This window comes from Pimephales promelas, chromosome 13, assembly GCF_988280905.1.
Source record: "Pimephales promelas chromosome 13, fPimPro1.hap1.1, whole genome shotgun sequence".
NCBI lineage: Eukaryota > Metazoa > Chordata > Actinopteri > Cypriniformes > Leuciscidae > Pimephales > Pimephales promelas.
In genome coordinates, this window is record NC_142781.1 from 3,965,313 (window position 1) to 3,992,363 (window position 27,051).

At 45.8% G+C, this 27,051-nt stretch overlaps 21 non-coding genes across 21 annotated transcripts; 7 read left to right on the forward strand and 14 right to left on the reverse strand.

Annotated features, from left to right (window-relative positions):
* Positions 1-454: 454 nt before the first annotated feature.
* trnad-guc (transfer RNA aspartic acid (anticodon GUC)) lies at positions 455-526 on the reverse strand. Its single transcript has one exon. It is a non-coding gene; the product is annotated as a tRNA-Asp (tRNA).
* Positions 527-2,676: 2,150 nt separating this feature from the next.
* trnad-guc (transfer RNA aspartic acid (anticodon GUC)) lies at positions 2,677-2,748 on the reverse strand. Its single transcript has one exon. It is a non-coding gene; the product is annotated as a tRNA-Asp (tRNA).
* A 700-nt stretch (positions 2,749-3,448) lies between these two features.
* LOC148974667 (U5 spliceosomal RNA) lies at positions 3,449-3,564 on the forward strand. Its single transcript, XR_016146206.1, has one exon. It is a non-coding gene; the product is annotated as a U5 spliceosomal RNA (small nuclear RNA).
* Positions 3,565-6,251: 2,687 nt separating this feature from the next.
* Positions 6,252-6,323, reverse strand: trnad-guc (transfer RNA aspartic acid (anticodon GUC)). Its single transcript has one exon. It is a non-coding gene; the product is annotated as a tRNA-Asp (tRNA).
* A 700-nt stretch (positions 6,324-7,023) lies between these two features.
* LOC148974669 (U5 spliceosomal RNA) lies at positions 7,024-7,139 on the forward strand. Its single transcript, XR_016146207.1, has one exon. It is a non-coding gene; the product is annotated as a U5 spliceosomal RNA (small nuclear RNA).
* Positions 7,140-7,604: 465 nt separating this feature from the next.
* Positions 7,605-7,676, reverse strand: trnad-guc (transfer RNA aspartic acid (anticodon GUC)). Its single transcript has one exon. It is a non-coding gene; the product is annotated as a tRNA-Asp (tRNA).
* A 2,150-nt stretch (positions 7,677-9,826) lies between these two features.
* On the reverse strand, positions 9,827-9,898 carry trnad-guc (transfer RNA aspartic acid (anticodon GUC)). The gene has a single exon. It is a non-coding gene; the product is annotated as a tRNA-Asp (tRNA).
* Positions 9,899-10,598: 700 nt separating this feature from the next.
* LOC148974672 (U5 spliceosomal RNA) lies at positions 10,599-10,714 on the forward strand. Its single transcript, XR_016146208.1, has one exon. It is a non-coding gene; the product is annotated as a U5 spliceosomal RNA (small nuclear RNA).
* Positions 10,715-11,179: 465 nt separating this feature from the next.
* On the reverse strand, positions 11,180-11,251 carry trnad-guc (transfer RNA aspartic acid (anticodon GUC)). The gene has a single exon. It is a non-coding gene; the product is annotated as a tRNA-Asp (tRNA).
* A 2,838-nt stretch (positions 11,252-14,089) lies between these two features.
* Positions 14,090-14,161, reverse strand: trnad-guc (transfer RNA aspartic acid (anticodon GUC)). The gene has a single exon. It is a non-coding gene; the product is annotated as a tRNA-Asp (tRNA).
* A 700-nt stretch (positions 14,162-14,861) lies between these two features.
* LOC148974675 (U5 spliceosomal RNA) lies at positions 14,862-14,977 on the forward strand. The gene has a single exon (XR_016146209.1). It is a non-coding gene; the product is annotated as a U5 spliceosomal RNA (small nuclear RNA).
* A 2,687-nt stretch (positions 14,978-17,664) lies between these two features.
* trnad-guc (transfer RNA aspartic acid (anticodon GUC)) lies at positions 17,665-17,736 on the reverse strand. The gene has a single exon. It is a non-coding gene; the product is annotated as a tRNA-Asp (tRNA).
* A 700-nt stretch (positions 17,737-18,436) lies between these two features.
* On the forward strand, positions 18,437-18,552 carry LOC148974677 (U5 spliceosomal RNA). The gene has a single exon (XR_016146210.1). It is a non-coding gene; the product is annotated as a U5 spliceosomal RNA (small nuclear RNA).
* A 465-nt stretch (positions 18,553-19,017) lies between these two features.
* Positions 19,018-19,089, reverse strand: trnad-guc (transfer RNA aspartic acid (anticodon GUC)). Its single transcript has one exon. It is a non-coding gene; the product is annotated as a tRNA-Asp (tRNA).
* Positions 19,090-21,239: 2,150 nt separating this feature from the next.
* trnad-guc (transfer RNA aspartic acid (anticodon GUC)) lies at positions 21,240-21,311 on the reverse strand. The gene has a single exon. It is a non-coding gene; the product is annotated as a tRNA-Asp (tRNA).
* A 700-nt stretch (positions 21,312-22,011) lies between these two features.
* LOC148974680 (U5 spliceosomal RNA) lies at positions 22,012-22,127 on the forward strand. Its single transcript, XR_016146211.1, has one exon. It is a non-coding gene; the product is annotated as a U5 spliceosomal RNA (small nuclear RNA).
* A 465-nt stretch (positions 22,128-22,592) lies between these two features.
* On the reverse strand, positions 22,593-22,664 carry trnad-guc (transfer RNA aspartic acid (anticodon GUC)). The gene has a single exon. It is a non-coding gene; the product is annotated as a tRNA-Asp (tRNA).
* A 2,244-nt stretch (positions 22,665-24,908) lies between these two features.
* Positions 24,909-24,980, reverse strand: trnad-guc (transfer RNA aspartic acid (anticodon GUC)). The gene has a single exon. It is a non-coding gene; the product is annotated as a tRNA-Asp (tRNA).
* A 522-nt stretch (positions 24,981-25,502) lies between these two features.
* On the reverse strand, positions 25,503-25,574 carry trnad-guc (transfer RNA aspartic acid (anticodon GUC)). The gene has a single exon. It is a non-coding gene; the product is annotated as a tRNA-Asp (tRNA).
* A 700-nt stretch (positions 25,575-26,274) lies between these two features.
* Positions 26,275-26,390, forward strand: LOC148974684 (U5 spliceosomal RNA). The gene has a single exon (XR_016146212.1). It is a non-coding gene; the product is annotated as a U5 spliceosomal RNA (small nuclear RNA).
* Positions 26,391-26,855: 465 nt separating this feature from the next.
* Positions 26,856-26,927, reverse strand: trnad-guc (transfer RNA aspartic acid (anticodon GUC)). Its single transcript has one exon. It is a non-coding gene; the product is annotated as a tRNA-Asp (tRNA).
* Between the last annotated feature and the right edge of the window lie 124 nt (positions 26,928-27,051).

A 27,051-nucleotide genomic window follows, 5' to 3' on the forward strand; every position in this document is an offset into this window, starting at 1 on the left:
TTCAAAAACAGAAGACTTTTTGTTTGGAGATGGGTTTTGGTCAAACCATTGCCACTTTCCCAGTTCACAACTTCAAATCTTGGGTCAGCAGAATGATTGTAAGGTTTACGAAACACAAAAGGGTAGTGTTGGGAGAAACAAAGCTTTTCAAAGCTTTCAACTGATTGCTTTGCAAATTGATTAACTGTTTCAACGCATTCGGAAGGCCACACTGGTGACCCCTGCTGGTCAGATTGGAAATGCAACACTGGAAATGCCACACAAACTCAGGTCAAACATGCATAAACCAACCTTTTACAAACCAATGCAAATGCTATCTTGAAAGTAAAACCTTTCAAATAGAATTAGCTTACCACCCTCAGGTGAGACTTGAACGGCAGGGTTGGCTTTATCAGCAGTTTCCACGGCAGAGCATGAGCTCATACAAGGTGTTTGTCCGTGGTAAAGAAGAAGCCTCCCCGTCGGGGAATCGAACCCCGGTCTTCCGCGTGACAGGCGGAGATACTGTCCACTATACTAACGAGGACCGGTCGTCACAGCAGTGTCCCTGAGCGGTACGGCATTGTATGCTCAGCCGTTGAGAAGTCAATTAATACTGGACATGCTTTATGGGAGTTATTGTTATCTAAGCCTTTCATTTTGGCCAAGAGGGGCAGGAAGAGGAGCTCTCCCTCTCCTGTGGAGGAATCTACCTGCAATCCAAGGATATAAAGGGTTTGTTCATTTAGCCTCCAGAAAGTTCCTAAAAATCTCATGCGAATTCCAGACACTGGTCTTCCACGTACTACTGGATTCAGGGACATCCTCTTAGACAGGGTGTGCCGGTCATCTGGTGATCGGGCAGATTCTTATTACATTTGCTCCATCCTCTAATGTTTCAACGCATTCGGATGGCCACACTGGTGACCCCTGCTGGTCAGATTGGAAATGCAATAGTGGAAATGCCACACAAACTTAGGTCAAACATGCATAAACCAAACTTTTACAAACCAATGCAAATGCTATCTTGAACGTAAAACCTTTCAAATAGAATTAGCTTACCACCCTCAGGTGAGTCTTGAACGGCAGGGTTGGCTTTATCAGCAGTTTCCACGGCAGAGCACGAGCTCACCCAAGGTGTTTGTACGTGGTAAAGAAGAAGCATTCCTGTGGAGGAATCTACCTGCAATCCAAGGAGATGAAGGGTTTGTTCATTTAGCCTCCAGAAAGTTCTTAAAAATCTCATGCGAATTCCAGACACTGGTCTTCCACGTACTACTGGATTCAGGGACATCCTCTTAGACAGGGTTTGCAGGTCATCTGGTGATGGGGCAGATTCTTATTACATTTGCTCCATCCTCTAATGTTTCAACGCATTCGGATGGCCACACTGGTGAACCCTGCTGGTCAGATTGGAAATGCAACAGTGGAAATGCCACACAAACTTAGGTCAAACATGCATAAACCAACCTTTTACAAACCAATGCAAATGCTATCTTGAAAGTAAAACCTTTCAAATAGAATTAGCTTACCACCCTCAGGTGAGTCTTGAACGGCAGGGTTGGCTTTATCAGTAGTTTCCACGGCAGAGCATGAGCTCATACAAGGTGTTTGTCCATGGTAAAGAAGAAGCCTTCCTGTGGAGGAATCTACCTGCAATCCAAGGATATGAAGGGTTTGTTCATTTAGCCTCCAGAAAGTTCCTAAAAATCTCATGCGAATTCCAGACACTGGTCTTCCACGTACTACTGGATTCAGGGACATCCTCTTAGACAGGGTTTGCCAGTCATCTGGTGATGGGGCAGATTCTTATTACATTTGCTCCATCCTCTAATGTTTCAACGCATTCGGATGGCCACACTGGTGAACCCTGCTGGTCAGATTGGAAATGCAATAGTGGAAATGCCACACAAACTTAGGTCAAACATGCATAAACCAAACTTTTACAAACCAATGCAAATGCTATCTTGAAAGTAAAACCTTTCAAATAGAATTAGCTTACCACCCTCAGGTGAGTCTTGAACGGCAGGGTTGGCTTTATCAGCAGTTTCCACGGCAGAGCACGAGCTCATACAAGGTGTTTGTCCGTGGTAAAGAAGAAGCCTCCCCATCGGGGAATCGAACCCCGGTCTTCCGCGTGACAGGCGGAGATACTGTCCACTATACTAACGAGGACCGGTCGTCAAAGCAGTGTCCCTGAGCGGTACGGCTTTGTGTGCCTCTCCCTCTCCTGTGGAGGAATCCACCTGCAATCCAAGGAGATGAAGGGTTTTTTCATTTAGCCTCCAGAAAGTTCCATTAAAATATCAAGCGAATTCTAGACACTGGTCTTCCACGTACTACTGGATTCAGGGACATCCTCTTAGACAGGGTTTGCCGGTCATCTGGTGATGGGGCAGATTCTTATTACATTTGCTCCATCCTCTAATGTTTCAACGCATTCGGATGGCCACACTGGTGAACCCTGCTGGTCAGATTGGAAATGCAATAGTGGAAATGCCACACAAACTTAGGTCAAACATGCATAAACCAACCTATTACAAACCAATGCAAATGCTATCTTGAAAGTAAAACCTTTCAAATAGAATTAGCTTACCACCCTCAGGTGAGTCTTGAATGGCAGGGTTGGCTTTATCAGCAGTTTCCACGGCAGAGCACGAGCTCATACAAGGTGTTTGTCCGTGGTAAAGAAGAAGCCTCCCCGTCGGGGAATCGAACCCCGGTCTTCCGCGTGACAGGCGGAGATACTGTCCACTATACTAACGAGGACCGGTCGTCACAGCAGTGTCCCTGAGCGGTACGGCATTGTATGCTCAGCCGTTGAGAAGTCAATTAATACTGGACATGCTTTATGGGAGTTATTGTTATTTAAGCCTTTCACTTTGGCCAAGGGGGGCAGGAAGAGGAGCTTTCCCTCTCCTGTGGAGGAATCCACCTGCAATCCAAGGAGATAAAGGGTTTGTTCATTTAGCCTCCAGAAAGTTCCTAAAAACCTCATGCGAATTCTAGACACTGGTCTTCCACATACTACTGGATTCAGGGACATCCTCTTAGACAGGGTTTACTAACTATACTAACGAGGACCGGTCGTCAAAGCAGTGTCCCTGAGCGGTACGGCATTGTATGCCTCTCCCTCTCCTGTGGAGGAATCCACCTGCAATCCAAGGAGATGAAGGGTTTGTTCATTTAGCCTCCAGAAAGTTCCATTAAAATATCAAGCGAATTCTAGACACTGGTCTTCCACGTACTACTGGATTCAGGGACATCCTCTTAGACAGGGTTTGCCGGTCATCTGGTGATGGGGCAGATTCTTATTACATTTGCTCCATCCTCTAATGGAAATGGCTATATTATTGTTTTTAACAAAAAAAGACAAAAAGCTGGGTGGGAGGAGCCTGCACCAGACATTACCCTTGCTGAGCATGGTGGCATGTGTGTGATAGCACATTGTCCCAACGTCTCATGGTTACAGCTCGAGTTTCTCTTCATTCACGCATAAATCTTTCGCCTTTTACTAAAGATTTCCGTGGAGGGGAACGTTTGCGAGTTATTGGTATTTTTGGATGCTCTGCTCACAGTAGAGCTAAATGCCTTTGTTCAAAAACAGAAGACTTTTTGTTTGGAGCTGGGTTTTGGTCAAACCATTGCCACTTTCCCAGTTCACAACTTCAAATCTTGGGTCAGCAGAATGATTGTAAGGTTTATGAAACACAAAAGGGTAGTGTTGGGAGAAACAAAGCTTTTCAAAGCTTTCAACTGATTGCTTTGCAAATTGATTAACTGTTTCAACGCATTCGGAAGGCCACACTGGTGACCCCTGCTGGTCAGATTGGAAATGCAACACTGGAAATGCCACACAAACTCAGGTCAAACATGCATAAACCAACCTTTTACAAACCAATGCAAATGCTATCTTGAAAGTAAAACCTTTCAAATAGAATTAGCTTACCACCCTCAGGTGAGACTTGAACGGCAGGGTTGGCTTTATCAGCAGTTTCCACGGCAGAGCATGAGCTCATACAAGGTGTTTGTCCGTGGTAAAGAAGAAGCCTCCCCGTCGGGGAATCAAACCCCGGTCTTCCGCGTGACAGGCGGAGATACTGTCCACTATACTAATGAGGACCGGTCGTCACAGCAGTGTCCCTGAGCGGTACGGCATTGTATGCTCAGCCGTTGAGAAGTCAATTAATACTGGACAAGCTTTATGGGAGTTATTGTTATCTAAGCCTTTCATTTTGGCCAAGAGGGGCAGGAAGAGGAGCTCTCCCTCTCCTGTGGAGGAATCTACCTGCAATCCAAGGATATAAAGGGTTTGTTCATTTAGCCTCCAGAAAGTTCCTAAAAATCTCATGCGAATTCCAGACACTGGTCTTCCACGTACTACTGGATTCAGGGACATCCTCTTAGACAGGGTGTGCCGGTCATCTGGTGATCGGGCAGATTCTTATTACATTTGCTCCATCCTCTAATGTTTCAACGCATTCGGATGGCCACACTGGTGACCCCTGCTGGTCAGATTGGAAATGCAATAGTGGAAATGCCACACAAACTTAGGTCAAACATGCATAAACCAAACTTTTACAAACCAATGCAAATGCTATCTTGAACGTAAAACCTTTCAAATAGAATTAGCTTACCACCCTCAGGTGAGTCTTGAACGGCAGGGTTGGCTTTATCAGCAGTTTCCACGGCAGAGCACGAGCTCACCCAAGGTGTTTGTACGTGGTAAAGAAGAAGCATTCCTGTGGAGGAATCTACCTGCAATCCAAGGAGATGAAGGGTTTGTTCATTTAGCCTCCAGAAAGTTCTTAAAAATCTCATGCGAATTCCAGACACTGGTCTTCCACGTACTACTGGATTCAGGGACATCCTCTTAGACAGGGTTTGCAGGTCATCTGGTGATGGGGCAGATTCTTATTACATTTGCTCCATCCTCTAATGTTTCAACGCATTCGGATGGCCACACTGGTGAACCCTGCTGGTCAGATTGGAAATGCAACAGTGGAAATGCCACACAAACTTAGGTCAAACATGCATAAACCAACCTTTTACAAACCAATGCAAATGCTATCTTGAAAGTAAAACCTTTCAAATAGAATTAGCTTACCACCCTCAGGTGAGTCTTGAACGGCAGGGTTGGCTTTATCAGTAGTTTCCACGGCAGAGCATGAGCTCATACAAGGTGTTTGTCCATGGTAAAGAAGAAGCCTTCCTGTGGAGGAATCTACCTGCAATCCAAGGATATGAAGGGTTTGTTCATTTAGCCTCCAGAAAGTTCCTAAAAATCTCATGCGAATTCCAGACACTGGTCTTCCACGTACTACTGGATTCAGGGACATCCTCTTAGACAGGGTTTGCCAGTCATCTGGTGATGGGGCAGATTCTTATTACATTTGCTCCATCCTCTAATGTTTCAACGCATTCGGATGGCCACACTGGTGAACCCTGCTGGTCAGATTGGAAATGCAATAGTGGAAATGCCACACAAACTTAGGTCAAACATGCATAAACCAAACTTTTACAAACCAATGCAAATGCTATCTTGAAAGTAAAACCTTTCAAATAGAATTAGCTTACCACCCTCAGGTGAGTCTTGAACGGCAGGGTTGGCTTTATCAGCAGTTTCCACGGCAGAGCACGAGCTCATACAAGGTGTTTGTCCGTGGTAAAGAAGAAGCCTCCCCATCGGGGAATCGAACCCCGGTCTTCCGCGTGACAGGCGGAGATACTGTCCACTATACTAACGAGGACCGGTCGTCAAAGCAGTGTCCCTGAGCGGTACGGCTTTGTGTGCCTCTCCCTCTCCTGTGGAGGAATCCACCTGCAATCCAAGGAGATGAAGGGTTTTTTCATTTAGCCTCCAGAAAGTTCCATTAAAATATCAAGCGAATTCTAGACACTGGTCTTCCACGTACTACTGGATTCAGGGACATCCTCTTAGACAGGGTTTGCCGGTCATCTGGTGATGGGGCAGATTCTTATTACATTTGCTCCATCCTCTAATGTTTCAACGCATTCGGATGGCCACACTGGTGAACCCTGCTGGTCAGATTGGAAATGCAATAGTGGAAATGCCACACAAACTTAGGTCAAACATGCATAAACCAACCTATTACAAACCAATGCAAATGCTATCTTGAAAGTAAAACCTTTCAAATAGAATTAGCTTACCACCCTCAGGTGAGTCTTGAACGGCAGGGTTGGCTTTATCAGCAGTTTCCACGGCAGAGCACGAGCTCATACAAGGTGTTTGTCCGTGGTAAAGAAGAAGCCTCCCCGTCGGGGAATCGAACCCCGGTCTTCCGCGTGACAGGCGGAGATACTGTCCACTATACTAACGAGGACCGGTCGTCACAGCAGTGTCCCTGAGCGGTACGGCATTGTATGCTCAGCCGTTGAGAAGTCAATTAATACTGGACATGCTTTATGGGAGTTATTGTTATTTAAGCCTTTCATTTTGGCCAAGGGGGGCAGGAAGAGGAGCTTTCCCTCTCCTGTGGAGGAATCCACCTGCAATCCAAGGAGATAAAGGGTTTGTTCATTTAGCCTCCAGAAAGTTCCTAAAAACCTCATGCGAATTCTAGACACTGGTCTTCCACATACTACTGGATTCAGGGACATCCTCTTAGACAGGGTTTACTAACTATACTAACGAGGACCGGTCGTCAAAGCAGTGTCCCTGAGCGGTACGGCATTGTATGCCTCTCCCTCTCCTGTGGAGGAATCCACCTGCAATCCAAGGAGATGAAGGGTTTGTTCATTTAGCCTCCAGAAAGTTCCATTAAAATATCAAGCGAATTCTAGACACTGGTCTTCCACGTACTACTGGATTCAGGGACATCCTCTTAGACAGGGTTTGCCGGTCATCTGGTGATGGGGCAGATTCTTATTACATTTGCTCCATCCTCTAATGGAAATGGCTATATTATTGTTTTTAACAAAAAAAGACAAAAAGCTGGGTGGGAGGAGCCTGCACCAGACATTACCCTTGCTGAGCATGGTGGCATGTGTGTGATAGCACATTGTCCCAACGTCTCATGGTTACAGCTCGAGTTTCTCTTCATTCACGCATAAATCTTTCGCCTTTTACTAAAGATTTCCGTGGAGGGGAACGTTTGCGAGTTATTGGTATTTTTGGATGCTCTGCTCACAGTAGAGCTAAATGCCTTTGTTCAAAAACAGAAGACTTTTTGTTTGGAGCTGGGTTTTGGTCAAACCATTGCCACTTTCCCAGTTCACAACTTCAAATCTTGGGTCAGCAGAATGATTGTAAGGTTTACGAAACACAAAAGGGTAGTGTTGGGAGAAACAAAGCTTTTCAAAGCTTTCAACTGATTGCTTTGCAAATTGATTAACTGTTTCAACGCATTCGGAAGGCCACACTGGTGACCCCTGCTGGTCAGATTGGAAATGCAACACTGGAAATGCCAAACAAACTCAGGTCAAACATGCATAAACCAACCTTTTACAAACCAATGCAAATGCTATCTTGAAAGTAAAACCTTTCAAATAGAATTAGCTTACCACCCTCAGGTGAGACTTGAACGGCAGGGTTGGCTTTATCAGCAGTTTCCACGGCAGAGCATGAGCTCATACAAGGTGTTTGTCCGTGGTAAAGAAGAAGCCTCCCCGTCGGGGAATCGAACCCCGGTCTTCCGCGTGACAGGCGGAGATACTGTCCACTATACTAACGAGGACCGGTCGTCACAGCAGTGTCCCTGAGCGGTACGGCATTGTATGCTCAGCCGTTGAGAAGTCAATTAATACTGGACATGCTTTATGGGAGTTATTGTTATCTAAGCCTTTCATTTTGGCCAAGAGGGGCAGGAAGAGGAGCTCTCCCTCTCCTGTGGAGGAATCTACCTGCAATCCAAGGATATGAAGGGTTTGTTCATTTAGCCTCCAGAAAGTTCCTAAAAATCTCATGCGAATTCCAGACACTGGTCTTCCACGTACTACTGGATTCAGGGACATCCTCTTAGACAGGGTGTGCCGGTCATCTGGTGATCGGGCAGATTCTTATTACATTTGCTCCATCCTCTAATGTTTCAACGCATTCGGATGGCCACACTGGTGACCCCTGCTGGTCAGATTGGAAATGCAATAGTGGAAATGCCACACAAACTTAGGTCAAACATGCATAAACCAAACTTTTACAAACCAATGCAAATGCTATCTTGAACGTAAAACCTTTCAAATAGAATTAGCTTACCACCCTCAGGTGAGTCTTGAACGGCAGGGTTGGCTTTATCAGCAGTTTCCACGGCAGAGCACGAGCTCACCCAAGGTGTTTGTACGTGGTAAAGAAGAAGCATTCCTGTGGAGGAATCTACCTGCAATCCAAGGAGATGAAGGGTTTGTTCATTTAGCCTCCAGAAAGTTCTTAAAAATCTCATGCGAATTCCAGACACTGGTCTTCCACGTACTACTGGATTCAGGGACATCCTCTTAGACAGGGTTTGCAGGTCATCTGGTGATGGGGCAGATTCTTATTACATTTGCTCCATCCTCTAATGTTTCAACGCATTCGGATGGCCACACTGGTGAACCCTGCTGGTCAGATTGGAAATGCAACAGTGGAAATGCCACACAAACTTAGGTCAAACATGCATAAACCAACCTTTTACAAACCAATGCAAATGCTATCTTGAAAGTAAAACCTTTCAAATAGAATTAGCTTACCACCCTCAGGTGAGTCTTGAACGGCAGGGTTGGCTTTATCAGTAGTTTCCACGGCAGAGCATGAGCTCATACAAGGTGTTTGTCCATGGTAAAGAAGAAGCCTTCCTGTGGAGGAATCTACCTGCAATCCAAGGATATGAAGGGTTTGTTCATTTAGCCTCCAGAAAGTTCCTAAAAATCTCATGCGAATTCCAGACACTGGTCTTCCACGTACTACTGGATTCAGGGACATCCTCTTAGACAGGGTTTGCCAGTCATCTGGTGATGGGGCAGATTCTTATTACATTTGCTCCATCCTCTAATGTTTCAACGCATTCGGATGGCCACACTGGTGAACCCTGCTGGTCAGATTGGAAATGCAATAGTGGAAATGCCACACAAACTTAGGTCAAACATGCATAAACCAAACTTTTACAAACCAATGCAAATGCTACCTTGAAAGTAAAACCTTTCAAATAGAATTAGCTTACCACCCTCAGGTGAGTCTTGAACGGCAGGGTTGGCTTTATCAGCAGTTTCCACGGCAGAGCACGAGCTCATACAAGGTGTTTGTCCGTGGTAAAGAAGAAGCCTCCCCATCGGGGAATCGAACCCCGGTCTTCCGCGTGACAGGCGGAGATACTGTCCACTATACTAACGAGGACCGGTCGTCAAAGCAGTGTCCCTGAGCGGTACGGCTTTGTGTGCCTCTCCCTCTCCTGTGGAGGAATCCACCTGCAATCCAAGGAGATGAAGGGTTTTTTCATTTAGCCTCCAGAAAGTTCCATTAAAATATCAAGCGAATTCTAGACACTGGTCTTCCACGTACTACTGGATTCAGGGACATCCTCTTAGACAGGGTTTGCCGGTCATCTGGTGATGGGGCAGATTCTTATTACATTTGCTCCATCCTCTAATGTTTCAACGCATTCGGATGGCCACACTGGTGAACCCTGCTGGTCAGATTGGAAATGCAATAGTTGAAATGCCACACAAACTTAGGTCAAACATGCATAAACCAACCTATTACAAACCAATGCAAATGCTATCTTGAAAGTAAAACCTTTCAAATAGAATTAGCTTACCACCCTCAGGTGAGTCTTGAACGGCAGGGTTGGCTTTATCAGCAGTTTCCACGGCAGAGCACGAGCTCATACAAGGTGTTTGTCCGTGGTAAAGAAGACGCCTCCCCGTCGGGGAATCGAACCCCGGTCTTCCGCGTGACAGGCGGAGATACTGTCCACTATACTAACGAGGACCGGTCGTCACAGCAGTGTCCCTGAGTGGTACGGCATTGTATGCTCAGCCGTTGAGAAGTCAATTAATACTGGACATGCTTTATGGGAGTTATTGTTATTTAAGCCTTTCATTTTGGCCAAGGGGGGCAGGAAGAGGAGCTTTCCCTCTCCTGTGGAGGAATCCACCTGCAATCCAAGGAGATAAAGGGTTTGTTCATTTAGCCTCCAGAAAGTTCCTAAAAACCTCATGCGAATTCTAGACACTGGTCTTCCACATACTACTGGATTCAGGGACATCCTCTTAGACAGGGTTTACTAACTATACTAACGAGGACCGGTCGTCAAAGCAGTGTCCCTGAGCGGTACGGCATTGTATGCCTCTCCCTCTCCTGTGGAGGAATCCACCTGCAATCCAAGGAGATGAAGGGTTTGTTCATTTAGCCTCCAGAAAGTTCCATTAAAATATCAAGCGAATTCTAGACACTGGTCTTCCACGTACTACTGGATTCAGGGACATCCTCTTAGACAGGGTTTGCCGGTCATCTGGTGATGGGGCAGATTCTTATTACATTTGCTCCATCCTCTAATGGAAATGGCTATATTATTGTTTTTAACAAAAAAAGACAAAAAGCTGGGTGGGAGGAGCCTGCACCAGACATTACCCTTGCTGAGCATGGTGGCATGTGTGTGATAGCACATTGTCCCAACGTCTCATGGTTACAGCTCGAGTTTCTCTTCATTCACGCATAAATCTTTCGCCTTTTACTAAAGATTTCCGTGGAGGGGAACGTTTGCGAGTTATTGGTATTTTTGGATGCTCTGCTCACAGTAGAGCTAAATGCCTTTGTTCAAAAACAGAAGACTTTTTGTTTGGAGCTGGGTTTTGGTCAAACCATTGCCACTTTCCCAGTTCACAACTTCAAATCTTGGGTCAGCAGAATGATTGTAAGGTTTACGAAACACAAAAGGGTAGTGTTGGGAGAAACAAAGCTTTTCAAAGCTTTCAACTGATTGCTTTGCAAATTGATTAACTGTTTCAACGCATTCGGAAGGCCACACTGGTGACCCCTGCTGGTCAGATTGGAAATGCAACACTGGAAATGCCACACAAACTCAGGTCAAACATGCATAAACCAACCTTTTACAAACCAATGCAAATGCTATCTTGAAAGTAAAACCTTTCAAATAGAATTAGCTTACCACCCTCAGGTGAGACTTGAACGGCAGGGTTGGCTTTATCAGCAGTTTTCACGGCAGAGCATGAGCTCATACAAGGTGTTTGTCCGTGGTAAAGAAGAAGCCTCCCCGTCGGGGAATCGAACCCCGGTCTTCCGCGTGACAGGCGGAGATACTGTCCACTATACTAACGAGGACCGGTCGTCACAGCAGTGTCCCTGAGCGGTACGGCATTGTATGCTCAGCAGTTGAGAAGTCAATTAATACTGGACATGCTTTATGGGAGTTATTGTTATCTAAGCCTTTCATTTTGGCCAAGAGGGGCAGGAAGAGGAGCTCTCCCTCTCCTGTGGAGGAATCTACCTGCAATCCAAGGATATGAAGGGTTTGTTCATTTAGCCTCCAGAAAGTTCCTAAAAATCTCATGCGAATTCCAGACACTGGTCTTCCACGTACTACTGGATTCAGGGACATCCTCTTAGACAGGGTGTGCCGGTCATCTGGTGATCGGGCAGATTCTTATTACATTTGCTCCATCCTCTAATGTTTCAACGCATTCGGATGGCCACACTGGTGACCCCTGCTGGTCAGATTGGAAATGCAATAGTGGAAATGCCACACAAACTTAGGTCAAACATGCATAAACCAAACTTTTACAAACCAATGCAAATGCTATCTTGAAAGTAAAACCTTTCAAATAGAATTAGCTTACCACCCTCAGGTGAGTCTTGAACGGCAGGGTTGGCTTTATCAGCAGTTTCCACGGCAGAGCACGAGCTCATACAAGGTGTTTGTCCGTGGTAAAGAAGAAGCCTCCCCGTCGGGGAATCAAACCCCGGTCTTCCGCGTGACAGGCGGAGATACTGTCCACTATACTAATGAGGACCGGTCGTCACAGCAGTGTCCCTGAGCGGTACGGCATTGTATGCTCAGCCGTTGAGAAGTCAATTAATACTGGACATGCTTTATGGGAGTTATTGTTATCTAAGCCTTTCATTTTGGCCAAGAGGGGCAGGAAGAGGAGCTCTCCCTCTCCTGTGGAGGAATCTACCTGCAATCCAAGGATATAAAGGGTTTGTTCATTTAGCCTCCAGAAAGTTCCTAAAAATCTCATGCGAATTCCAGACACTGGTCTTCCACGTACTACTGGATTCAGGGACATCCTCTTAGACAGGGTGTGCCGGTCATCTGGTGATCGGGCAGATTCTTATTACATTTGCTCCATCCTCTAATGTTTCAACGCATTCGGATGGCCACACTGGTGACCCCTGCTGGTCAGATTGGAAATGCAATAGTGGAAATGCCACACAAACTTAGGTCAAACATGCATAAACCAAACTTTTACAAACCAATGCAAATGCTATCTTGAACGTAAAACCTTTCAAATAGAATTAGCTTACCACCCTCAGGTGAGTCTTGAACGGCAGGGTTGGCTTTATCAGCAGTTTCCACGGCAGAGCACGAGCTCACCCAAGGTGTTTGTACGTGGTAAAGAAGAAGCATTCCTGTGGAGGAATCTACCTGCAATCCAAGGAGATGAAGGGTTTGTTCATTTAGCCTCCAGAAAGTTCTTAAAAATCTCATGCGAATTCCAGACACTGGTCTTCCACGTACTACTGGATTCAGGGACATCCTCTTAGACAGGGTTTGCAGGTCATCTGGTGATGGGGCAGATTCTTATTACATTTGCTCCATCCTCTAATGTTTCAACGCATTCGGATGGCCACACTGGTGAACCCTGCTGGTCAGATTGGAAATGCAACAGTGGAAATGCCACACAAACTTAGGTCAAACATGCATAAACCAACCTTTTACAAACCAATGCAAATGCTATCTTGAAAGTAAAACCTTTCAAATAGAATTAGCTTACCACCCTCAGGTGAGTCTTGAACGGCAGGGTTGGCTTTATCAGTAGTTTCCACGGCAGAGCATGAGCTCATACAAGGTGTTTGTCCATGGTAAAGAAGAAGCCTTCCTGTGGAGGAATCTACCTGCAATCCAAGGATATGAAGGGTTTGTTCATTTAGCCTCCAGAAAGTTCCTAAAAATCTCATGCGAATTCCAGACACTGGTCTTCCACGTACTACTGGATTCAGGGACATCCTCTTAGACAGGGTTTGCCAGTCATCTGGTGATGGGGCAGATTCTTATTACATTTGCTCCATCCTCTAATGTTTCAACGCATTCGGATGGCCACACTGGTGAACCCTGCTGGTCAGATTGGAAATGCAATAGTGGAAATGCCACACAAACTTAGGTCAAACATGCATAAACCAAACTTTTACAAACCAATGCAAATGCTATCTTGAAAGTAAAACCTTTCAAATAGAATTAGCTTACCACCCTCAGGTGAGTCTTGAACGGCAGGGTTGGCTTTATCAGCAGTTTCCACGGCAGAGCACGAGCTCATACAAGGTGTTTGTCCGTGGTAAAGAAGAAGCCTCCCCATCGGGGAATCGAACCCCGGTCTTCCGCGTGACAGGCGGAGATACTGTCCACTATACTAACGAGGACCGGTCGTCAAAGCAGTGTCCCTGAGCGGTACGGCTTTGTGTGCCTCTCCCTCTCCTGTGGAGGAATCCACCTGCAATCCAAGGAGATGAAGGGTTTTTTCATTTAGCCTCCAGAAAGTTCCATTAAAATATCAAGCGAATTCTAGACACTGGTCTTCCACGTACTACTGGATTCAGGGACATCCTCTTAGACAGGGTTTGCCGGTCATCTGGTGATGGGGCAGATTCTTATTACATTTGCTCCATCCTCTAATGTTTCAACGCATTCGGATGGCCACACTGGTGAACCCTGCTGGTCAGATTGGAAATGCAATAGTGGAAATGCCACACAAACTTAGGTCAAACATGCATAAACCAACCTATTACAAACCAATGCAAATGCTATCTTGAAAGTAAAACCTTTCAAATAGAATTAGCTTACCACCCTCAGGTGAGTCTTGAACGGCAGGGTTGGCTTTATCAGCAGTTTCCACGGCAGAGCACGAGCTCATACAAGGTGTTTGTCCGTGGTAAAGAAGAAGCCTCCCCGTCGGGGAATCGAACCCCGGTCTTCCGCGTGACAGGCGGAGATACTGTCCACTATACTAACGAGGACCGGTCGTCACAGCAGTGTCCCTGAGCGGTACGGCATTGTATGCTCAGCCGTTGAGAAGTCAATTAATACTGGACATGCTTTATGGGAGTTATTGTTATTTAAGCCTTTCTCTTTGGCCAAGGGGGGCAGGAAGAGGAGCTTTCCCTCTCCTGTGGAGGAATCCACCTGCAATCCAAGGAGATAAAGGGTTTGTTCATTTAGCCTCCAGAAAGTTCCTAAAAACCTCATGCGAATTCTAGACACTGGTCTTCCACATACTACTGGATTCAGGGACATCCTCTTAGACAGGGTTTACTAACTATACTAACGAGGACCGGTCGTCAAAGCAGTGTCCCTGAGCGGTACGGCATTGTATGCCTCTCCCTCTCCTGTGGAGGAATCCACCTGCAATCCAAGGAGATGAAGGGTTTGTTCATTTAGCCTCCAGAAAGTTCCATTAAAATATCAAGCGAATTCTAGACACTGGTCTTCCACGTACTACTGGATTCAGGGACATCCTCTTAGACAGGGTTTGCCGGTCATCTGGTGATGGGGCAGATTCTTATTACATTTGCTCCATCCTCTAATGGAAATGGCTATATTATTGTTTTTAACAAAAAAAGACAAAAAGCTGGCTGGGAGGAGCCTGCACCAGACATTACCCTTGCTGAGCATGGTGGCATGTGTGTGATAGCACATTGTCCCAACGACTCATGGTTACAGCTCGAGTTTCTCTTCATTCACGCATAAATCTTTCGCCTTTTACTAAAGATTTCCGTGGAGGGGAACGTTTGCGAGTTATTGGTATTTTTGGATGCTCTGCTCACAGTAGAGCTAAATGCCTTTGTTCAAAAACAGAAGACTTTTTGTTTGGAGCTGGGTTTTGGTCAAACCATTGCCACTTTCCCAGTTCACAACTTCAAATCTTGGGTCAGCAGAATGATTGTAAGGTTTACGAAACACAAAAGGGTAGTGTTGGGAGAAACAAAGCTTTTCAAAGCTTTCAACTGATTGCTTTGCAAATTGATTAACTGTTTCAACGCATTCGGAAGGCCACACTGGTGACCCCTGCTGGTCAGATTGGAAATGCAACACTGGAAATGCCACACAAACTCAGGTCAAACATGCATAAACCAACCTTTTACAAACCAATGCAAATGCTATCTTGAAAGTAAAACCTTTCAAATAGAATTAGCTTACCACCCTCAGGTGAGACTTGAACGGCAGGGTTGGCTTTATCAGCAGTTTCCACGGCAGAGCATGAGCTCATACAAGGTGTTTGTCCGTGGTAAAGAAGAAGCCTCCCCGTCGGGGAATCAAACCCCGGTCTTCCGCGTGACAGGCGGAGATACTGTCCACTATACTAATGAGGACCGGTCGTCACAGCAGTGTCCCTGAGCGGTACGGCATTGTATGCTCAGCCGTTGAGAAGTCAATTAATACTGGACATGCTTTATGGGAGTTATTGTTATCTAAGCCTTTCATTTTGGCCAAGAGGGGCAGGAAGAGGAGCTCTCCCTCTCCTGTGGAGGAATCTACCTGCAATCCAAGGATATAAAGGGTTTGTTCATTTAGCCTCCAGAAAGTTCCTAAAAATCTCATGCGAATTCCAGACACTGGTCTTCCACGTACTACTGGATTCAGGGACATCCTCTTAGACAGGGTGTGCCGGTCATCTGGTGATCGGGCAGATTCTTATTACATTTGCTCCATCCTCTAATGTTTCAACGCATTCGGATGGCCACACTGGTGACCCCTGCTGGTCAGATTGGAAATGCAATAGTGGAAATGCCACACAAACTTAGGTCAAACATGCATAAACCAAACTTTTACAAACCAATGCAAATGCTATCTTGAACGTAAAACCTTTCAAATAGAATTAGCTTACCACCCTCAGGTGAGTCTTGAACGGCAGGGTTGGCTTTATCAGCAGTTTCCACGGCAGAGCACGAGCTCACCCAAGGTGTTTGTACGTGGTAAAGAAGAAGCATTCCTGTGGAGGAATCTACCTGCAATCCAAGGAGATGAAGGGTTTGTTCATTTAGCCTCCAGAAAGTTCTTAAAAATCTCATGCGAATTCCAGACACTGGTCTTCCACGTACTACTGGATTCAGGGACATCCTCTTAGACAGGGTTTGCAGGTCATCTGGTGATGGGGCAGATTCTTATTACATTTGCTCCATCCTCTAATGTTTCAACGCATTCGGATGGCCACACTGGTGAACCCTGCTGGTCAGATTGGAAATGCAACAGTGGAAATGCCACACAAACTTAGGTCAAACATGCATAAACCAACCTTTTACAAACCAATGCAAATGCTATCTTGAAAGTAAAACCTTTCAAATAGAATTAGCTTACCACCCTCAGGTGAGTCTTGAACGGCAGGGTTGGCTTTATCAGTAGTTTCCACGGCAGAGCATGAGCTCATACAAGGTGTTTGTCCATGGTAAAGAAGAAGCCTTCCTGTGGAGGAATCTACCTGCAATCCAAGGATATGAAGGGTTTGTTCATTTAGCCTCCAGAAAGTTCCTAAAAATCTCATGCGAATTCCAGACACTGGTCTTCCACGTACTACTGGATTCAGGGACATCCTCTTAGACAGGGTTTGCCAGTCATCTGGTGATGGGGCAGATTCTTATTACATTTGCTCCATCCTCTAATGTTTCAACGCATTCGGATGGCCACACTGGTGAACCCTGCTGGTCAGATTGGAAATGCAATAGTGGAAATGCCACACAAACTTAGGTCAAACATGCATAAACCAAACTTTTACAAACCAATGCAAATGCTATCTTGAAAGTAAAACCTTTCAAATAGAATTAGCTTACCACCCTCAGGTGAGTCTTGAACGGCAGGGTTGGCTTTATCAGCAGTTTCCACGGCAGAGCACGAGCTCATACAAGGTGTTTGTCCGTGGTAAAGAAGAAGCCTCCCCATCGGGGAATCGAACCCCGGTCTTCCGCGTGACAGGCGGAGATACTGTCCACTATACTAACGAGGACCGGTCGTCAAAGCAGTGTCCCTGAGCGGTACGGCTTTGTGTGCCTCTCCCTCTCCTGTGGAGGAATCCACCTGCAATCCAAGGAGATGAAGGGTTTTTTCATTTAGCCTCCAGAAAGTTCCATTAAAATATCAAGCGAATTCTAGACACTGGTCTTCCACGTACTACTGGATTCAGGGACATCCTCTTAGACAGGGTTTGCCGGTCATCTGGTGATGGGGCAGATTCTTATTACATTTGCTCCATCCTCTAATGTTTCAACGCATTCGGATGGCCACACTGGTGAACCCTGCTGGTCAGATTGGAAATGCAATAGTGGAAATGCCACACAAACTTAGGTCAAACATGCATAAACCAACCTATTACAAACCAATGCAAATGCTATCTTGAAAGTAAAACCTTTCAAATAGAATTAGCTTACCACCCTCAGGTGAGTCTTGAACGGCAGGGTTGGCTTTATCAGCAGTTTCCACGGCAGAGCACGAGCTCATACAAGGTGTTTGTCCGTGGTAAAGAAGAAGCCTCCCCGTCGGGGAATCGAACCCCGGTCTTCCGCGTGACAGGCGGAGATACTGTCCACTATACTAACGAGGACCGGTCGTCACAGCAGTGTCCCTGAGCGGTACGGCATTGTATGCTCAGCCGTTGAGAAGTCAATTAATACTGGACATGCTTTATGGGAGTTATTGTTATTTAAGCCTTTCATTTTGGCCAAGGGGGGCAGGAAGAGGAGCTTTCCCTCTCCTGTGGAGGAATCCACCTGCAATCCAAGGAGATAAAGGGTTTGTTCATTTAGCCTCCAGAAAGTTCCTAAAAACCTCATGCGAATTCTAGACACTGGTCTTCCACATACTACTGGATTCAGGGACATCCTCTTAGACAGGGTTTACTAACTATACTAACGAGGACCGGTCGTCAAAGCAGTGTCCCTGAGCGGTACGGCATTGTATGCCTCTCCCTCTCCTGTGGAGGAATCCACCTGCAATCCAAGGAGATGAAGGGTTTGTTCATTTAGCCTCCAGAAAGTTCCATTAAAATATCAAGCGAATTCTAGACACTGGTCTTCCACGTACTACTGGATTCAGGGACATCCTCTTAGACAGGGTTTGCCGGTCATCTGGTGATGGGGCAGATTCTTATTACATTTGCTCCATCCTCTAATGGAAATGGCTATATTATTGTTTTTAACAAAAAAAGACAAAAAGCTGGGTGGGAGGAGCCTGCACCAGACATTACCCTTGCTGAGCATGGTGGCATGTGTGTGATAGCACATTGTCCCAACGTCTCATGGTTACAGCTCGAGTTTCTCTTCATTCACGCATAAATCTTTCGCCTTTTACTAAAGATTTCCGTGGAGGGGAACGTTTGCGAGTTATTGGTATTTTTGGATGCTCTGCTCACAGTAGAGCTAAATGCCTTTGTTCAAAAACAGAAGACTTTTTGTTTGGAGCTGGGTTTTGGTCAAACCATTGCCACTTTCCCAGTTCACAACTTCAAATCTTGGGTCAGCAGAATGATTGTAAGGTTTACGAAACACAAAAGGGTAGTGTTGGGAGAAACAAAGCTTTTCAAAGCTTTCAACTGATTGCTTTGCAAATTGATTAACTGTTTCAACGCATTCGGAAGGCCACACTGGTGACCCCTGCTGGTCAGATTGGAAATGCAACACTGGAAATGCCAAACAAACTCAGGTCAAACATGCATAAACCAACCTTTTACAAACCAATGCAAATGCTATCTTGAAAGTAAAACCTTTCAAATAGAATTAGCTTACCACCCTCAGGTGAGACTTGAACGGCAGGGTTGGCTTTATCAGCAGTTTCCACGGCAGAGCATGAGCTCATACAAGGTGTTTGTCCGTGGTAAAGAAGAAGCCTCCCCGTCGGGGAATCGAACCCCGGTCTTCCGCGTGACAGGCGGAGATACTGTCCACTATACTAACGAGGACCGGTCGTCACAGCAGTGTCCCTGAGCGGTACGGCATTGTATGCTCAGCCGTTGAGAAGTCAATTAATACTGGACATGCTTTATGGGAGTTATTGTTATCTAAGCCTTTCATTTTGGCCAAGAGGGGCAGGAAGAGGAGCTCTCCCTCTCCTGTGGAGGAATCTACCTGCAATCCAAGGATATGAAGGGTTTGTTCATTTAGCCTCCAGAAAGTTCCTAAAAATCTCATGCGAATTCCAGACACTGGTCTTCCACGTACTACTGGATTCAGGGACATCCTCTTAGACAGGGTGTGCCGGTCATCTGGTGATCGGGCAGATTCTTATTACATTTGCTCCATCCTCTAATGTTTCAACGCATTCGGATGGCCACACTGGTGACCCCTGCTGGTCAGATTGGAAATGCAATAGTGGAAATGCCACACAAACTTAGGTCAAACATGCATAAACCAAACTTTTACAAACCAATGCAAATGCTATCTTGAACGTAAAACCTTTCAAATAGAATTAGCTTACCACCCTCAGGTGAGTCTTGAACGGCAGGGTTGGCTTTATCAGCAGTTTCCACGGCAGAGCACGAGCTCACCCAAGGTGTTTGTACGTGGTAAAGAAGAAGCATTCCTGTGGAGGAATCTACCTGCAATCCAAGGAGATGAAGGGTTTGTTCATTTAGCCTCCAGAAAGTTCTTAAAAATCTCATGCGAATTCCAGACACTGGTCTTCCACGTACTACTGGATTCAGGGACATCCTCTTAGACAGGGTTTGCAGGTCATCTGGTGATGGGGCAGATTCTTATTACATTTGCTCCATCCTCTAATGTTTCAACGCATTCGGATGGCCACACTGGTGAACCCTGCTGGTCAGATTGGAAATGCAACAGTGGAAATGCCACACAAACTTAGGTCAAACATGCATAAACCAACCTTTTACAAACCAATGCAAATGCTATCTTGAAAGTAAAACCTTTCAAATAGAATTAGCTTACCACCCTCAGGTGAGTCTTGAACGGCAGGGTTGGCTTTATCAGTAGTTTCCACGGCAGAGCATGAGCTCATACAAGGTGTTTGTCCATGGTAAAGAAGAAGCCTTCCTGTGGAGGAATCTACCTGCAATCCAAGGATATGAAGGGTTTGTTCATTTAGCCTCCAGAAAGTTCCTAAAAATCTCATGCGAATTCCAGACACTGGTCTTCCACGTACTACTGGATTCAGGGACATCCTCTTAGACAGGGTTTGCCAGTCATCTGGTGATGGGGCAGATTCTTATTACATTTGCTCCATCCTCTAATGTTTCAACGCATTCGGATGGCCACACTGGTGAACCCTGCTGGTCAGATTGGAAATGCAATAGTGGAAATGCCACACAAACTTAGGTCAAACATGCATAAACCAAACTTTTACAAACCAATGCAAATGCTACCTTGAAAGTAAAACCTTTCAAATAGAATTAGCTTACCACCCTCAGGTGAGTCTTGAACGGCAGGGTTGGCTTTATCAGCAGTTTCCACGGCAGAGCACGAGCTCATACAAGGTGTTTGTCCGTGGTAAAGAAGAAGCCTCCCCATCGGGGAATCGAACCCCGGTCTTCCGCGTGACAGGCGGAGATACTGTCCACTATACTAACGAGGACCGGTCGTCAAAGCAGTGTCCCTGAGCGGTACGGCTTTGTGTGCCTCTCCCTCTCCTGTGGAGGAATCCACCTGCAATCCAAGGAGATGAAGGGTTTTTTCATTTAGCCTCCAGAAAGTTCCATTAAAATATCAAGCGAATTCTAGACACTGGTCTTCCACGTACTACTGGATTCAGGGACATCCTCTTAGACAGGGTTTGCCGGTCATCTGGTGATGGGGCAGATTCTTATTACATTTGCTCCATCCTCTAATGTTTCAACGCATTCGGATGGCCACACTGGTGAACCCTGCTGGTCAGATTGGAAATGCAATAGTTGAAATGCCACACAAACTTAGGTCAAACATGCATAAACCAACCTATTACAAACCAATGCAAATGCTATCTTGAAAGTAAAACCTTTCAAATAGAATTAGCTTACCACCCTCAGGTGAGTCTTGAACGGCAGGGTTGGCTTTATCAGCAGTTTCCACGGCAGAGCACGAGCTCATACAAGGTGTTTGTCCGTGGTAAAGAAGACGCCTCCCCGTCGGGGAATCGAACCCCGGTCTTCCGCGTGACAGGCGGAGATACTGTCCACTATACTAACGAGGACCGGTCGTCACAGCAGTGTCCCTGAGTGGTACGGCATTGTATGCTCAGCCGTTGAGAAGTCAATTAATACTGGACATGCTTTATGGGAGTTATTGTTATTTAAGCCTTTCATTTTGGCCAAGGGGGGCAGGAAGAGGAGCTTTCCCTCTCCTGTGGAGGAATCCACCTGCAATCCAAGGAGATAAAGGGTTTGTTCATTTAGCCTCCAGAAAGTTCCTAAAAACCTCATGCGAATTCTAGACACTGGTCTTCCACATACTACTGGATTCAGGGACATCCTCTTAGACAGGGTTTACTAACTATACTAACGAGGACCGGTCGTCAAAGCAGTGTCCCTGAGCGGTACGGCATTGTATGCCTCTCCCTCTCCTGTGGAGGAATCCACCTGCAATCCAAGGAGATGAAGGGTTTGTTCATTTAGCCTCCAGAAAGTTCCATTAAAATATCAAGCGAATTCTAGACACTGGTCTTCCACGTACTACTGGATTCAGGGACATCCTCTTAGACAGGGTTTGCCGGTCATCTGGTGATGGGGCAGATTCTTATTACATTTGCTCCATCCTCTAATGGAAATGGCTATATTATTGTTTTTAACAAAAAAAGACAAAAAGCTGGGTGGGAGGAGCCTGCACCAGACATTACCCTTGCTGAGCATGGTGGCATGTGTGTGATAGCACATTGTCCCAACGTCTCATGGTTACAGCTCGAGTTTCTCTTCATTCACGCATAAATCTTTCGCCTTTTACTAAAGATTTCCGTGGAGGGGAACGTTTGCGAGTTATTGGTATTTTTGGATGCTCTGCTCACAGTAGAGCTAAATGCCTTTGTTCAAAAACAGAAGACTTTTTGTTTGGAGCTGGGTTTTGGTCAAACCATTGCCACTTTCCCAGTTCACAACTTCAAATCTTGGGTCAGCAGAATGATTGTAAGGTTTACGAAACACAAAAGGGTAGTGTTGGGAGAAACAAAGCTTTTCAAAGCTTTCAACTGATTGCTTTGCAAATTGATTAACTGTTTCAACGCATTCGGAAGGCCACACTGGTGACCCCTGCTGGTCAGATTGGAAATGCAACACTGGAAATGCCACACAAACTCAGGTCAAACATGCATAAACCAACCTTTTACAAACCAATGCAAATGCTATCTTGAAAGTAAAACCTTTCAAATAGAATTAGCTTACCACCCTCAGGTGAGACTTGAACGGCAGGGTTGGCTTTATCAGCAGTTTTCACGGCAGAGCATGAGCTCATACAAGGTGTTTGTCCGTGGTAAAGAAGAAGCCTCCCCGTCGGGGAATCGAACCCCGGTCTTCCGCGTGACAGGCGGAGATACTGTCCACTATACTAACGAGGACCGGTCGTCACAGCAGTGTCCCTGAGCGGTACGGCATTGTATGCTCAGCCGTTGAGAAGTCAATTAATACTGGACATGCTTTATGGGAGTTATTGTTATCTAAGCCTTTCATTTTGGCCAAGAGGGGCAGGAAGAGGAGCTCTCCCTCTCCTGTGGAGGAATCTACCTGCAATCCAAGGATATGAAGGGTTTGTTCATTTAGCCTCCAGAAAGTTCCTAAAAATCTCATGCGAATTCCAGACACTGGTCTTCCACGTACTACTGGATTCAGGGACATCCTCTTAGACAGGGTGTGCCGGTCATCTGGTGATCGGGCAGATTCTTATTACATTTGCTCCATCCTCTAATGTTTCAACGCATTCGGATGGCCACACTGGTGACCCCTGCTGGTCAGATTGGAAATGCAATAGTGGAAATGCCACACAAACTTAGGTCAAACATGCATAAACCAAACTTTTACAAACCAATGCAAATGCTATCTTGAAAGTAAAACCTTTCAAATAGAATTAGCTTACCACCCTCAGGTGAGTCTTGAACGGCAGGGTTGGCTTTATCAGCAGTTTCCACGGCAGAGCACGAGCTCATACAAGGTGTTTGTCCGTGGTAAAGAAGAAGCATTCCTGTGGAGGAATCTACCTGCAATCCAAGGAGATGAAGGGTTTGTTCATTTAGCCTCCAGAAAGTTCTTAAAAATCTCATGCGAATTCCAGACACTGGTCTTCCACGTACTACTGGATTCAGGGACATCCTCTTAGACAGGGTTTGCAGGTCATCTGGTGATGGGGCAGATTCTTATTACATTTGCTCCATCCTCTAATGTTTCAACGCATTCGGATGGCCACACTGGTGAACCCTGCTGGTCAGATTGGAAATGCAACAGTGGAAATGCCACACAAACTTAGGTCAAACATGCATAAACCAACCTTTTACAAACCAATGCAAATGCTATCTTGAAAGTAAAACCTTTCAAATAGAATTAGCTTACCACCCTCAGGTGAGTCTTGAACGGCAGGGTTGGCTTTATCAGTAGTTTCCACGGCAGAGCATGAGCTCATACAAGGTGTTTGTCCATGGTAAAGAAGAAGCCTTCCTGTGGAGGAATCTACCTGCAATCCAAGGAGATGAAGGGTTTGTTCATTTAGCCTCCAGAAAGTTCCTAAAAATCTCATGCGAATTCCAGACACTGGTCTTCCACGTACTACTGGATTCAGGGACATCCTCTTAGACAGGGTGTGCCGGTCATCTGGTGATCGGGCAGATTCTTATTACATTTGCTCCATCCTCTAATGTTTCAACGCATTCGGATGGCCACATTGGTGAACCCTGCTGGTCAGATTGGAAATGCAACAGTGGAAATGCCACACAAACTTAGGTCAAACATGCATAAACCAACCTTTTACAAACCAATGCAAATGCTATCTTGAAAGTAAAACCTTTCAAATAGAATTAGCTTACCACCCTCAGGTGAGACTTGAACGGCAGGGTTGGCTTTATCAGCAGTTTCCACGGCAGAGCATGAGCTCATACAAGGTGTTTGTCCGTGGTAAAGAAGAAGCCTCCCCGTCGGGGAATCGAACCCCGGTCTTCCGCGTGACAGGCAGAGATACTATCCGCTATACTAACGAGGACCGGTCGTCACAGCAGTGTCCCTGAGCGGTACGGCATTGTATGCTCAGCCGTTGAGAAGTCAATTAATACTGGACATGCTTTATGGGAGTTATTGTTATTTAAGCCTTTCATTTTGGCCAAGAGGGGCAGGAAGAGGAGCTCTCCCTCTCCTGTGGAGGAATCCACCTGCAATCCAAGGATATGAAGGGTTTGTTCATTTAGCCTCCAGAAAGTTCCTAAAAATCTCATGCGAATTCTAGACACTGGTCTTCCACGTACTACTGGATTCAGGGACATCCTCTTAGACAGGGTTTGCCAGTCATCTGGTGATGGGGCAGATTCTTATTACATTTGCTCCATCCTCTAATGTTTCAACGCATTCGGATGGCCACACTGGTGAACCCTGCTGGTCAGATTGGAAATGCAATAGTGGAAATGCCACACAAACTTAGGTCAAACATGCATAAACCAAACTTTTACAAACCAATGCAAATGCTATCTTGAAAGTAAAACCTTTCAAATAGAATTAGCTTACCACCCTCAGGTGAGTCTTGAACGGCAGGGTTGGCTTTATCAGCAGTTTCCACGGCAGAGCACGAGCTCATACAAGGTGTTTGTCCGTGGTAAAGAAGAAGCCTCCCCATCGGGGAATCGAACCCCGGTCTTCCGCGTGACAGGCGGAGGTACTGTCCACTATACTAACGAGGACCGGTCGTCAAAGCAGTGTCCCTGAGCGGTACGGCTTTGTGTGCCTCTCCCTCTCCTGTGGAGGAATCCACCTGCAATCCAAGGAGATGAAGGGTTTTTTCATTTAGCCTCCAGAAAGTTCCATTAAAATATCAAGCGAATTCTAGACACTGGTCTTCCACGTACTACTGGATTCAGGGACATCCTCTTAGACAGGGTTTGCCGGTCATCTGGTGATGGGGCAGATTCTTATTACATTTGCTCCATCCTCTAATGTTTCAACGCATTCGGATGGCCACACTGGTGAACCCTGCTGGTCAGATTGGAAATGCAATAGTGGAAATGCCACACAAACTTAGGTCAAACATGCATAAACCAACCTATTACAAACCAATGCAAATGCTATCTTGAAAGTAAAACCTTTCAAATAGAATTAGCTTACCACCCTCAGGTGAGTCTTGAACGGCAGGGTTGGCTTTATCAGCAGTTTCCACGGCAGAGCACGAGCTCATACAAGGTGTTTGTCCGTGGTAAAGAAGAAGCCTCCCCGTCGGGGAATCGAACCCCGGTCTTCCGCGTGACAGGCGGAGATACTGTCCACTATACTAACGAGGACCGGTCGTCACAGCAGTGTCCCTGAGCGGTACGGCATTGTATGCTCAGCCGTTGAGAAGTCAATTAATACTGGACATGCTTTATGGGAGTTATTGTTATTTAAGCCTTTCATTTTGGCCAAGGGGGGCAGGAAGAGGAGCTTTCCCTCTCCTGTGGAGGAATCCACCTGCAATCCAAGGAGATAAAGGGTTTGTTCATTTAGCCTCCAGAAAGTTCCTAAAAACCTCATGCGAATTCTAGACACTGGTCTTCCACATACTACTGGATTCAGGGACATCCTCTTAGACAGGGTTTACTAACTATACTAACGAGGACCGGTCGTCAAAGCAGTGTCCCTGAGCGGTACGGCATTGTATGCCTCTCCCTCTCCTGTGGAGGAATCCACCTGCAATCCAAGGAGATGAAGGGTTTGTTCATTTAGCCTCCAGAAAGTTCCATTAAAATATCAAGCGAATTCTAGACACTGGTCTTCCACGTACTACTGGATTCAGGGACATCCTCTTAGACAGGGTTTGCCGGTCATCTGGTGATGGGGCAGATTCTTATTACATTTGCTCCATCCTCTAATGGAAATGGCTATATTATTGTTTTTAACAAAAAAAGACAAAAAGCTGGGTGGGAGGAGCCTGCACCAGACATTACCCTTGCTGAGCATGGTGGCATGTGTGTGATAGCACATTGTCCCAACGTCTCATGGTTACAGCTCGAGTTTCTCTTCATTCACGCATAAATCTTTCGCCTTTTACTAAAGATTTCCGTGGAGGGGAACGTTTGCGAGTTATTGGTATTTTTGGATGCTCTGCTCACAGTAGAGCTAAATGCCTTTGTTCAAAAACAGAAGACTTTTTGTTTGGAGCTGGGTTTTGGTCAAACCATTGCCACTTTCCCAGTTCACAACTTCAAATCTTGGGTCAGCAGAATGATTGTAAGGTTTACGAAACACAAAAGGGTAGTGTTGGGAGAAACAAAGCTTTTCAAAGCTTTCAACTGACTGCTTTGCAAATTGATTAACTGTTTCAACGCATTCGGAAGGCCACACTGGTGACCCCTGCTGGTCAGATTGGAAATGCAACACTGGAAATGCCACACAAACTCAGGTCAAACATGCATAAACCAACCTTTTACAAACCAATGCAAATGCTATCTTGAAAGTAAAACCTTTCAAATAGAATTAGCTTACCACCCTCAGGTGAGACTTGAACGGCAGGGTTGGCTTTATCAGCAGTTTCCACGGCAGAGCATGAGCTCATACAAGGTGTTTGTCCGTGGTAAAGAAGAAGCCTCCCCGTCGGGGAATCGAACCCCGGTCTTCCGCGTGACAGGCGGAGATACTGTCCACTATACTAACGAGGACCGGTCGTCACAGCAGTGTCCCTGAGCGGTACGGCATTGTATGTTCAGCCGTTGAGAAGTCAATTAATACTGGACATGCTTTATGGGAGTTATTGTTATCTAAGCCTTTCATTTTGGCCAAGAG